The following is an 11721-nucleotide window of genomic DNA, read 5'->3' as shown; positions in this document are numbered from 1 at the left end:
ACTGGGTGGTCTGCAGCACTGGCACTCAGCAGATGCCCCTCAGGCTGAGGACGAGTGGAGGCAGACAGGGGCTCCTGAGCACAGGGCTCTGTGTGGACGATCTCCCTCCAGGGAGTAGCTGTTATGGTCCCATTTTACAGATGAGGAAACTGAGGCTGAGGGAGCCCAGGTGACTCACTGAAGAAATCAGTGTCCCTGTAACCTGAGTGCTTGCCTGCTGGGCCAGGCTGAACCTGTGGCCTCTGTCCCCTCCGTGGGGCCTGCCCCAACTGGGTGGGGGTGGCACGCACCTCACTGATGATACCCACTGGAAGTCGGCTATGGCACCCCCACTTCACCCATGACTCCCCCACTTCCCTTCTGCCTTCAAGCTCATTGTGACATCCCTGTCTTTGCACCCTTATCTGTGCGGGGCTGCTTACCTGCTCCCTTCCCACCCAAGGACCCCCCTGACCCCATTTAGCAGAGCCTCCAGTGGACGTGGCTGACTCACAGCCTTTGCTGGCCCCGAGGTGTGGAGGGTCATGTGGTCAGATCTGGCTACATGGAGGAGCATGTTCCTTTTTCTGGCCCCCTTGGGACTGTCTTCCTTGAAACACTCATGTGGGTGGGACATGGTGTTTACACGGCAAACAGTGCAAAAGACTGGGAGGCACCCAAATGCCTTCAGCAGGGACCACTGAGTGCCTTGTGGGAGAGTCACCCGGTGGACACTGTTGGCAGCTGTGGTGAGGATGGCTGCTGTCCCCAGGCTGAGCTGGAAGGACACCCGTGGCCTCTGAGTCACAAAGGGACAGTGTGCGGAGAACAGAGGCTGCCTGGCCTGAAGGTGCACACTGGCCACGCTTCTGGGGGTGAGGAACAGAGCTGGGGACACTTTTCACTCCACATCTTATCACTGCTTGAATTTCAAACTGAAATTTCTCCCTCCTCCAGAGGCTGCCTCTGGTTCCATCCCCTGAAATGTCTATTTTGAATAACCTGGGGGTTGGGGGAGGGCGCCCTTTTCTAAACTTGCTCCCCATAAGTTCTAGGGCAGCACCTCCCACCAGTCCTTCCCTTGTGGCCTTGGGCACCCCTGAGGGAGGGGCCTGGTGTCCAGCTCAAAACCCTAGACAGCCACTGAGTTGATGCCTGGCCTGCCCCTCCCTGGCCTCAGGAGGGGGCTGGTTTCACAGCCCAGCCTCACTGAGCTCTGACTATGTGCCAGGCACCTCTGATCCTCACCCTGACTTATAAAAGTGAAGACCATTAAAACCCCCACTTTACAGAGGATGAGACTGAAGCTCAAAGCAGTTCTGAAGTCCTTTAATTAGCCGGAGGCAGAGGAGCAGGAGTCCTGTCTGTGCGGCTCCTGGCAGCTATTAGAGGGTGTGGCTCCTCCCCGTGGGGCGGCAGAAGCCCCTCAGCTTGGAGGTGTCTTTCTCCTGTCCTGGGTGACTTGGGCCCCAAAGATGCCCCGGCCTGGGACTGAGGGCTCCGACCTTGTGGGATGAGGGCAGCACAGCCCTTTCAGGAGGCCAGGGGAGGGAGCAGTAATTCCACCTGGAGCAGCTGGGAGGGCTTCCTGGGGGAGGTGGTGCTGGCACTCAGCCTGGGAGGATGAGGTAGCCATCAGATCTTCAGTCCAGCGCGTTCCCTACCAAGTTCACTATCTTCTCTTCCCACACCTACTGCCCTGCCCCGTTTTATCTCTTGATTGGCACCCTCCTCCAGGGCCTGGAGGCGGCCTCCTGCCTCATCCTCTCCCTTCTTCCCACTAGCCACTCAGGCCTCTGAATCTTTCTCAGACCCCGTCCCCACCTTTCTGCCCCTCCTGGACTTGCTCCTGCCTCCTCCCTGGAGGAGGAAGTCCCTTCTGGGGTCTTCCTGACACCCTGGGAAGTATGGTAGGTAGCTCTGTGAATGGCCGCTGCCCTTGGCAAGCTGCAGAAGGGGTTTTGAAAGGAGGTTTTGAAAAATGGCTGCAATTCTCATTCCACTCACTGTAGGGCAGACTCAGTGTCTCAGCCCCTTAAAACCAGGCCGGTTGCTTTGGCCAGTAGAGTCAGGCAGACGCACCACCAGCAGGAAGGGCTACGCAGCTTCCAGCCTCTGTCCACTCCCTGAGCAGAAGCCCTGAAGAGGGGCAGAGGCTGTGTGGAGGGGCTCCAACCCACTGCATTCCCGCAGGGCCCAGCCCTGGAGTCCTCCTGGCCCAGGGGCCAGACTTGGAAATGAACGGAAACAAAGACTCTCTGAAGGAATCCAGCAGAGGCCCCAGATATGGTGGGACAGAGACAGCGTCAGAAAACAGTTATTCCACACCAATGGTTTAGGATTGTCAGGCAGCAGGACACAAGCATAGGGGGATTTTGTGACTCTCCCCATCTCTGATGTCGTTCCTTTCTCAACCTGTTTCTGCTAGGACCTGTGAGAGGCTGGGGCCTGCCAAAGTGGCACTGGCTTGGAACTCAGCCTGTTGGGGCCAATGTGAGGAAAGCAGGAGAGACTCCATCTTGTCTGTCATCCCTCTTAAAGACAGGATGTGAACTGGGCCTGAACCCTGCCCAAGAGTGAGGAAACCGATGCTAATAAAAACCAGGTCTCCTGGAGACTTCCCTCCCTACAGTCGGCAAACGGAGATAGTTGAGATCAGGCTGCCCCTGTTAGATTAACCATGCCCCCCGCCTTGATGTATAATCATTGTTCCCCGCCTTTAACCTTAATTGTTTGTTCTAGCACCTACTTGTAAAACTCAATCATACACAACACAGAGGTTGCTAACATGTAACCAGTCATGTAGTGGGGGAGGGGGGTATAAAACTGGGCCTCTCAGAAACACTAGGGTCTTTGTTGGGAACTGATTCCCCTTGGACCTGCTGGCGTAATAAACTGTGCTCCACTGTCCTGAGTATCCTCCGAGGTGCGTTTTGGGACTCCGGATTCCACAACAAGTCCAGGGTCAAATCCTAGAGCTACTGTTTACCCTTTCCCTGTAAAACTATGGGACTGGATTAGAATCAGGGGACACTGGCCATGACCATCTTCCCCCCACCCCCCACCCAAACCACTACATATACTCAACCCCTGATATCACTGGAGTAGAGTCTTGAGTCACTAGGTTTGATCAAGTCTTTTGAGGATCAGTTTGGGTAATCCAGGAAGGCTGCATGTAAGAGGCAGGATTTGGTTGCAAAGAATAGCCAGAGTTAAAAATAATCATGCCATTTTGCTTGGTTACATTAAAATATCAAAGTAATATAAGAATTGACTTTATTAGCATATTAAAGGAGAAGGCAATGGCACCCCACTCTAGTACTCTTACCGGGAAAATCCCATGGGCAGAGGAGCCTGGTAGGCTGCAGTCCACGGGGTCGCTAAGAGTCGGACACAACTGAGAGACTTCACTTTCACTTTTCACTTTCATGCATTGGAGAAGGAAATGGCAACCCACTCCAGTGTTCTTGCCTTGAGAATCCCAGGGACGGGGGGGCCTGGTGGGCTGCTGTCTATGGGGTCACACAGAGTCAGACACGACCGATGTGACTTAGCAGCAGCAGCAGCATATTAAAATACTATATATTTAATTTAGATTAAAAGTAACATGGCGGAGGGTAATTGCTGTGGCTCAGATGGTAAAGCATCTGCCTGCAAAGCAGAAAACCTGGATTCAATCCCTGGGTAGGGAAGATCCCCTGGAGTAGGAAATGGCAACCCACTCCAGTATTCTTGCCTGGAGAATTCCATGGACAGAGGAGCCTGGCGGGCTACAGACCATGGGATGGCAATGAGTCAGACACCACTGACCGACTAACACTTTCATACTTTCAAAAGTACATAATTACTGCAGCTGTGTTAGACAAGAAAAGCATAAAGAAAATAATCACATTCCTTGTGAAATTAGGCCCAGAAATCACTATGGCTGGCCTGGAGTACTTCCTACCTTCCCACCTTGCAACTCGGACCAGGCTGCAACTTTGGGCAAATGCTCCCCGTGGTTCAAACAAGGCGCAAACCAGCTGGCAGAAGCAGGCATTCTCACCAGCCGGAGGAGGCCAGGCATGGGGCATGTGGTCCCTGAGGAGGTGCTGCTGTGCTGCCCTCCTCCCCTGATGCTGCAGAGCTGCCAACAGCAAGGTCATCACGCAGTTGGTGCCCTGGTCATCACAGAGCAGCCCAAGGGTGCCAGCTCCAGTACCCCTCCCACAACCTCTGGGCTTGCCCCAAGCATAGTAGCCTCCAGACCCAGGTTGGTGGGAGTCGTTGCTAACGAGGGCTTGTCCGAGAAGCTGGGCATCTCAAGGGCATTAGAAACAGTCCAAGTGCAGGGCCTGGGCAGCCGGAGGGGAGTGTGCTGGTGGAAAAAAGTTGACATTTATAGCATTTTCCGCTGCAGAGCACACTTGTCACAATGCCCCGTGGAGCACCATGCTGGACAGATCTGGGGCTTGACTGGGAGTCTGATGGCCGCTTGGCCTGGATTCCTCCCCCCACCAGCCCCCGCAGACTACTCGCTGGCCTTGTGCCCACCTGACCCGTGCCCCACTCAGGCTCCACTGGAAACCAGGCTGTGGGCAGAAGGGCGGCGCCAGGCGTGGCCGCAGGGCCAGCACCACAGAGGCTGTGGGAGGGCGTCTGGTCTGCAGGGCTCTGGGGAGACTTGTATCTTTGTTCCTGAGGTGAGGCTGGCAGGCTGGACAGTCCAGATATTCTAAAAATATGCCATTTTTGGCTTTCCATGACCTAGGCCTGCTGACCTCCGAGCCTCAGGCTCTCACTCCTCTATCCTCCTCTCCTGCTCAAGCTCTGCTCCAGACACGCTGGCCTTTAAGTGCTGCTTTGAGTTGATTTCCAATTCTCCTAGAAGCCATCCAGGCACATAGAAGTCAGACGGCATTGCAAGAACCATCTGGAGAGCAGGAATATCTATGGACAAACAGGAACTGTTTGAGCACCTACTGTATACTGGGCTCTAGGTGCTGGGGGTGCAGCAGAGACCTCAACACATGCTCCCTCAGCTGACATTCTTGTGGGACTGCTTCCAACCCTCATAGCCCCCTTACTTCTCAGTCACATGCTTGTTTTAAGTGTGAGACAGTGTCTGACGCTTCCTACTGCAGACAAAGACTTAGTCCCTTACACACGGATCCCTGCACTTCCCCTCCCCCCCCCCCCCCCCCGTGCCCACTCTCTTTTCAGATACATTAGCATTTGGTGCTTTGGTTTACATATTGTGATTATGTAAATATTGTTCACAGCTGAGCTGTGTGGTAGTTTATGACTACACTTTCTATTTTGTGTTGTTTTTCTGGGAATTAATCATTGACTTGTTTTCTTCTTATATCCCTCTGGGTACTCACGGGGTCCTTTCAACCTGGGACTCATGGCCTTCAGTTCTGGGAAGTTGGAGGGCATAACTGCTCTTTTACAAACTCTTAGCTTATTTTGTTTTCATCCTCACCTGTATACCCACCCTCAGTGGGACCTGGTGTCTCCCAGGCTGCCGTGTCCAAGGGGACATCTGTATTGGTGTATTGGTATTGGTGTTCATATTGTATTGGTGTCTGGCCTCAGATTGGCTTCCTCCCCTGCAGACATTAATTTCACCTTCCTCCACTCTACTAAGTTGGTTACCATTTTTCTATTCATTTGACAGCTTCAAAAATTTTGTAGATTCTGTCCCTGTCATTGACTTTCCTGTTCTCTTTGCTCTTGTGAGTTTGTGTTTTATAGTTGTTAAGTTGCTAAGTCCTGTTTGACTTTTTGCGACTCCATGGACTGTAGCATGCCAGGCTCCTCTTCCCTCCACTATCTCCCAGAGTTTGCTTAAACTCATGTCCGTTGAGTCGGTGATGCTTTCCAACCATCTTATCCTCTGCTGTCCCCTTCTCTTCCTGCATTCAATCTTTCTCAGCATCAGGGTCTTTTCTAATGAGTCAGCTCTTCGCATCAGGTGGTCCAAGTATTGGAACTTCAGCTTCAGCATTGGTCCTTCCAATTAATATTCAGGACTGATTTCCTTTATGATAGACTGGTTTGATCTCTGTGCAGTCCAAGGGACTCTCAATAGTCTTCTCCAACACCACAGTTCAAAAGCATCACTTCTTTGGTGCTCAGCCTTCTTTACAATGGTCCAACTCTCACATCCACAGATGACTACTGGAAAAAAACATAGGTTTGACTATACAGACCTTTGTCAGCAAAGTGATGTCTCTGCTTTTTAATATGCTGTCTAGGTTTGTCATAGCTTTCCTTCTAAGGAGCAAGCATCTTTTAATTTCATGGCTACAGTCACCATCCACAGTGATTTTGGAGCCAAAGAAAATAATATGTCATTACTTCCACTTTTTCCCTTTCTATTTGCCATGAAGTTATGGGACCGGATGCCATGATCCTTGTTTTTGTTTTTTTTTTCCTTCAAATGTTGAGTTTCAAGCTAGCTTTTGCACTCTCTTCTTTCACTCTCATCAAGAGGCTTTTTAGTTTGTACCTTAAAGTTTTCTTAGTTTACTATTATTTTAGTGGGGATTTAGGAGGGAAGGGAGAAAAATATCCTGGTTCAGTTCATGGTTAACTAAGTAGGAGTCCCCTCATCTTGTCTCTGAGCATCCGCTGTGTGCCATGGAATAACTTAAGTTGGCCCTTACATCCAGTTTCACATAACTTTTTTTGGTCACCCAAGTTTGAGCTCAGAAGACACCTCCTCCAAGAAGGCCTCCTTGGCCACCCATCTAATGAAGCCACCCTGTCATGTTGTCCTGCTTACTTCATTTTTAGTTCTTATCACTATTTAAATTATTTTATAGATTTACTTTCACTGTTGTATTTGTTTTTTTTTTTCAATCTCCTCCAGAAGGCTTGCTCCATGAAGGCAGGGGCCCTTTCTGTCTTGTTGTCCACTGCTCCTTCAGCACCTAACATAGTATCAGGCACAAATAGATGCTCAGGAAATATGTGTAGGACAGATCGATGGAGTTGAGCCTGGGATCTCCAAGAAGCAACTTCAGCATAACTTAAGGAAGAAGCTGGTAATGGTCACAGTTTGCTGGGCTTGGAAGATACTGCCAGTGAGAAGGTGAGACCCTCATGGAGGTGGGGGGTGAGGTCAGGCCTGGGGATGGCTGACAGGGGACACAAGAAGGATGTGATCACTTCCAAGGCCTGACTGAGACCGGTGATTGGCGTAAGGTCACTCAGCTACTTCCTGGTGGAGCCAGGACTCCCCTCAGATCAGAAAACAGCCCTTTGCAGACAGATACTGGGATATGTCTGGTAGTGGCATCAGCCCAGTCTGGACACAGTTCTTTCTCTCTTCCCCCTGGTCCTGTGATCTTGGGCATGTGGCTTGACTCTGTTTGCTGTCCTTCTCCCCCAAACCATGGGATAAGAACAGCTCTCAGGTTATGGGTTCTATGTGCTAGTAAAATGCCTGGTACATAGCAGGTTGTTCCTGGTCAAGGCTAAATGCCTGACTTCATCCTTCCTGGTGGTGAGACCTGGGCCAGATGCTTGAAGCCTTGAGCCTCAGTTTCCTCTTCTGTGGGATGAAGGTCTGTCCACACTGGCCTTGCCAGGTCACGTGAAATCTTGGACTTCGAGTGCAATGCCTGTCCGTGAAACTTTGTCCCTGCCTCCTGGGCATGAAGTGCTACACATGAGGACTTGGGGACAGACAGGCTCCAGGCCAGGGCTCCCGGGATGCTCAGAGGCCCCTGGCACCTGGAAGGTTCCTGGGGGGATGCCTTGGGTATCTGTGAAGCCCTGCAGGGTCCTGGTCAGAACAGACCACAGGGCTCAGTCAGAAGCAAAGTGCTTGGCATCTTCCCAGAAAGCCGTGGCAGGAGTTTGGGTTGATGTGATTTGCCCAGAAGGGTGTCGCACACTGCTTTAATGGGGGCTTGGGCAGGGAAAACTCTAGCTCCCTCTGGCCGTTGCAACAGCAGCTCTGGCACTACTAGCAGCCTCCGCCCCTCGCTGAGCCTCTGTTTCTCGTCTGATACACAGAGATGATGGTGGCAGCGTGCACCTTGCTGCAGTACTGTGGGCCTTCCTCTTCCACATGAGTTTACGGCGCACCTGTGGTGTGATGGGGACACTGCAGTGACCAGAGCAGTCATGCCTCCATGCAGCTTGATTATGGTGAGTCCACATAATGGTGCGCTTCGAGGGATTAGCCCGTAGTAAGACTTGCTGTTTTTCTCATAGAGCCACCTAACTGGTGTGAATTCACCATTGATACTCAAGAGTGATGACAGCTTAGATAGAGCAGGTGAGCTCCTGCACCCCCGCCCACGACCTTTCCTCCTGTGTAGACTGCAGCATCCAGGCCTGACCCTGAGTAAGAGGCTCCCATCTCCTTCCAGGCTCAAGGGTAACTACTTCCAGCCCTAAAGCACCATCTCTAGCCAGAAAGAACTCAGCCCCCACCTTGGACCAGCTCAATTCTGCTGGAGATGCAGGTGGGGTTGCAGCCACTGGCAGAGCTGGGGTCCCTCGGGGGCAGTGTCAGGGAGAGCCTTCCCTCCCTGTTTCAGAACTGGGCCTTGAGGGGTAGGAATGAGTCAGGTGGAAAAGGCAGGGAAGGGCATTCCCAGCTGAGGGAACAGCCTTTGGAAAGGAAGGTTCAGGGAGGAGAGCTGGGGCTGGGAATGGCTGGGGCTGGGAGACCCCTGGGGACGTTCTCTGCTGAGCGTCTGGGCTTGGTCAGCCCTGTTTTGTAAGGCTCTCTGGCTGCTGCGGAGGAACTGGGGACAGGAAGCACAGGGAGGGGGGCAGAGGAGGTCCTGGCAGTGTCCAGGGCTCCACAGAGTGACCAGCTGAGGTCCAGCCACCATGCCAGGACTTGCCACCAGAGGGCACTGTGGGCGCAAACTGAGGATGCCCTGCGGCATCAGGGCTGTGTGTGCGTGCGTGCGTGTGTATGTGTGTGTGAGTGTGTATGCGAGTGTGCCCAGATGTGCGTGTGGATGGTGTCTGTGAACGTGCCTGAGCCTGAGTGGCCGCTCCGCGGACAGGTAGACGCTTGTGCATCCCGCTGTGCTCACGCCTGTCTGCATGTGTATCTGGGGCGTGTGCACTTGCGAGTGGAAGGGGGCCGAGGGCGTGAGTGAGCATGTGCAGGGCGCCTGCCTCTAGGCCTTTGCACACGCTGTTCCCTTCCCTGGGGTGCTCTTCCCTCCCCTCCCTCCCCTCCTGAGGCTGCAGTGAGGCTCTTCCTCCTTCTCTAAAATCACAGCCCCGCCCCTAGACGCCCGCCAGTCCCCTCCCTCCTTTACCGGGAACACATCCCCTGGCGACTGTAATTTAATTTGGCCATTTCGCTTGTGAGGTTCGCTCAAGAGTCACCTCCCGGAGGGCCGCCACCCTGGGTTCAGCCATCCTCTCTCCAGCCCCACCCCCCACCCTGAACCCACCTCCGGGCCCACATCCTGATTTGGCTACACCCCTTTCCCTGAGTCCACATGGAAGGGTGTTGGGGACTTATTTTCTGTTACAGGCACCCTGTCCAAAGTCCCTCCTGGCTTCTGAGTGGTCGGGGAAACCCAACTTCACTGTGCTGTTTAGAGGCAGAGGGAGGCCAACAGACATGGCTGCAAACAGGGAGTTCTGTGTCCAAGCTGGGCTCTCACAGGCGGACCCCTGCGCAGCTCCAACCCTCTGTTTCTGGCTTCTCTGCCTGATGAGCTCCTCCTGGTTTTTAAAGGCCCGTCTCAAAGTCACCTCCTCTGAGGAGCCTTCCTGACCTCACCCAGGTGGAGGCTGGCACCTTGTTCACGTGTCTATTTATAGCAGCCCACATGGAGGTTTGTGATTCTCCGGCTGTCTGTCAGGCTCCCTGACTAAGCGTCACCTCCTGCAATGGCAGGCCTCGTCTGAGTCATAGGTGCCATAGGAGCAGGCTGGGTTGGGACAGGAGTTGCTTCCAGTGTCTGCGGCATGCTTTCCATGCTTCCTTTGTTCATTCCTCACATATTTTTTAGGCACCTACTATGTGGAACAGGGTTGTGCAACATAGCATAACATGTCCACAACCCTAGGCTGTGCAACAGGAGTGCTGCAGAGAGCAAGTTGGCAAGATTCCTGTCCAGGATGGTCTGATGGTCCAGAGTGAGAGTCATATTAAAAGCAGAGGAAATAGGAAAGGCATTGGTGGCGTGAGTGCTGTGCAGAGGAATACCACTGATTTGGGTGCATGGCCAGAAGGCCTCTGAAGGTAGTTCATTTAAGAGGATACCTGCAGGGGACTTCCCCGGTGGCCCAGTGGTTAAGACTTCACCTTCCACTGCAGGGGGTCAAGTGTTCAACCCTTGGTTGAGGTGCTAAGATCCCATATGCCTCCCAGCCAAAAAACCAACAGGTAAAACAGAAGCAATATTGTAACAAATACAATAAAGACTTGGTCCACATCAAAAAATTAAAAAAAAAAAAAAAAAAGAGGAGGCCTATGGGATGAAAGGGACCAGCTCCAGGAATCATGGTGGAAGGTTGGAGGGGAAAAGATGTACCAGGCTGAGGGAACAGCAGAGGCGCAGGCCGCACGGTAGGACGGGTATTCGTGTGCACAAGGGGCAGCACTGAGAACCCGCTAACAGTGCGGAGGGAGCACAAGTCCCAGCGGTTGGCAGGGGCCTGAACCCAGAAAACCCACCGGACCAGGCTTGCAGTCCTGGTGGGGAGGTGTCTGTGCTGTTGCCCATTTTGCAGGTGGGTAAGCAGCAGGTCCCGAGGTCACAAGACCCATTTGGGACCAAGTACTCTGGGCCACTCCAGACACCCAGGAGTGGTAAGCCCGGGTCAGTTTCCCATAGGAAGTTCACAAACACTTGCTGGGCATCTAGTAAGTGCCAGGCCCTAAGCCAGGCACTTGTGAGCTCACATTCATGAACCCATTTCAGAGAGGTTGCCCTGTCCCTGTAGCACAGGTATGTCAGCAGGCATGGAGATGCTCAGCACCCACCTCTGAGTGGCACAGTTGGCATTTGAACTCATAACCTGCTGAGTCCATAGCTCCTGTCTTTCTGCCCACGCCCTGGGTGCAGGAGGAAATAATGATAATAAGGAGGCCTCACCTTATCTCATCGGGCCTCCTCATCACTGTGAGGGTGGGCCCTGTGGCCACCTCATCTTACAAACGAAAAGGCTTCAAGCCTTTCTAGGAAGTGGTGGAATCTGCTTCCCTCACGTGAGGCGCCTGGCAGGTGACACACTCATGCCCACGTGAAGCGAGGGACTGACCCCATGACCTCTGCTAGACTGTTCATTCTAGTGACCTGGTCCCAATGCCAGATTGGTGAGTGGCTCTTGAAATCCCCCAGGCTCCACATGGGAGCAGGAGAGAGGGCTGATCCGTCCGTAATGAATAGTCAACAAACACCTTCTGAGTGTCTGCGGAAGCCTGGGTCCCTTCCTTTCAGCAGCGCCTGGAAGCGGGGACGCGGAAACAGGCTCCGGGGTGACATGACTTGCCCAGGTCAGCCTGGCCAGGAAGTAGTCAAAGCGGGATGTGATCTCGGCCCCACCAGGGGGCGGGCGCACTTTGACGCCCGCAGCACCCACTTTTCCTTCCCGGGCCGCAGCTGGGCGGGCCTGGGGTACCCAGGGTTTCTGGGCACTCCAGCCTGCGCGAGCGGGGCGGGCCCGGGAGTGGGCTGGGCTGGTTTCCTGACCGGCAGCGGGAAGGACCCGCCCGGGCTCCGAGGAGGGGGGGGCCTGACAGGTTTCCCGGTGAGGGGCAGGCTT

This window comes from Bubalus kerabau, chromosome 4 (assembly GCF_029407905.1).
Source record: "Bubalus kerabau isolate K-KA32 ecotype Philippines breed swamp buffalo chromosome 4, PCC_UOA_SB_1v2, whole genome shotgun sequence".
NCBI classification, from domain to species: Eukaryota; Metazoa; Chordata; class Mammalia; order Artiodactyla; family Bovidae; genus Bubalus; species Bubalus kerabau.
Note: the sequence above shows the minus strand (reverse complement) of the source record.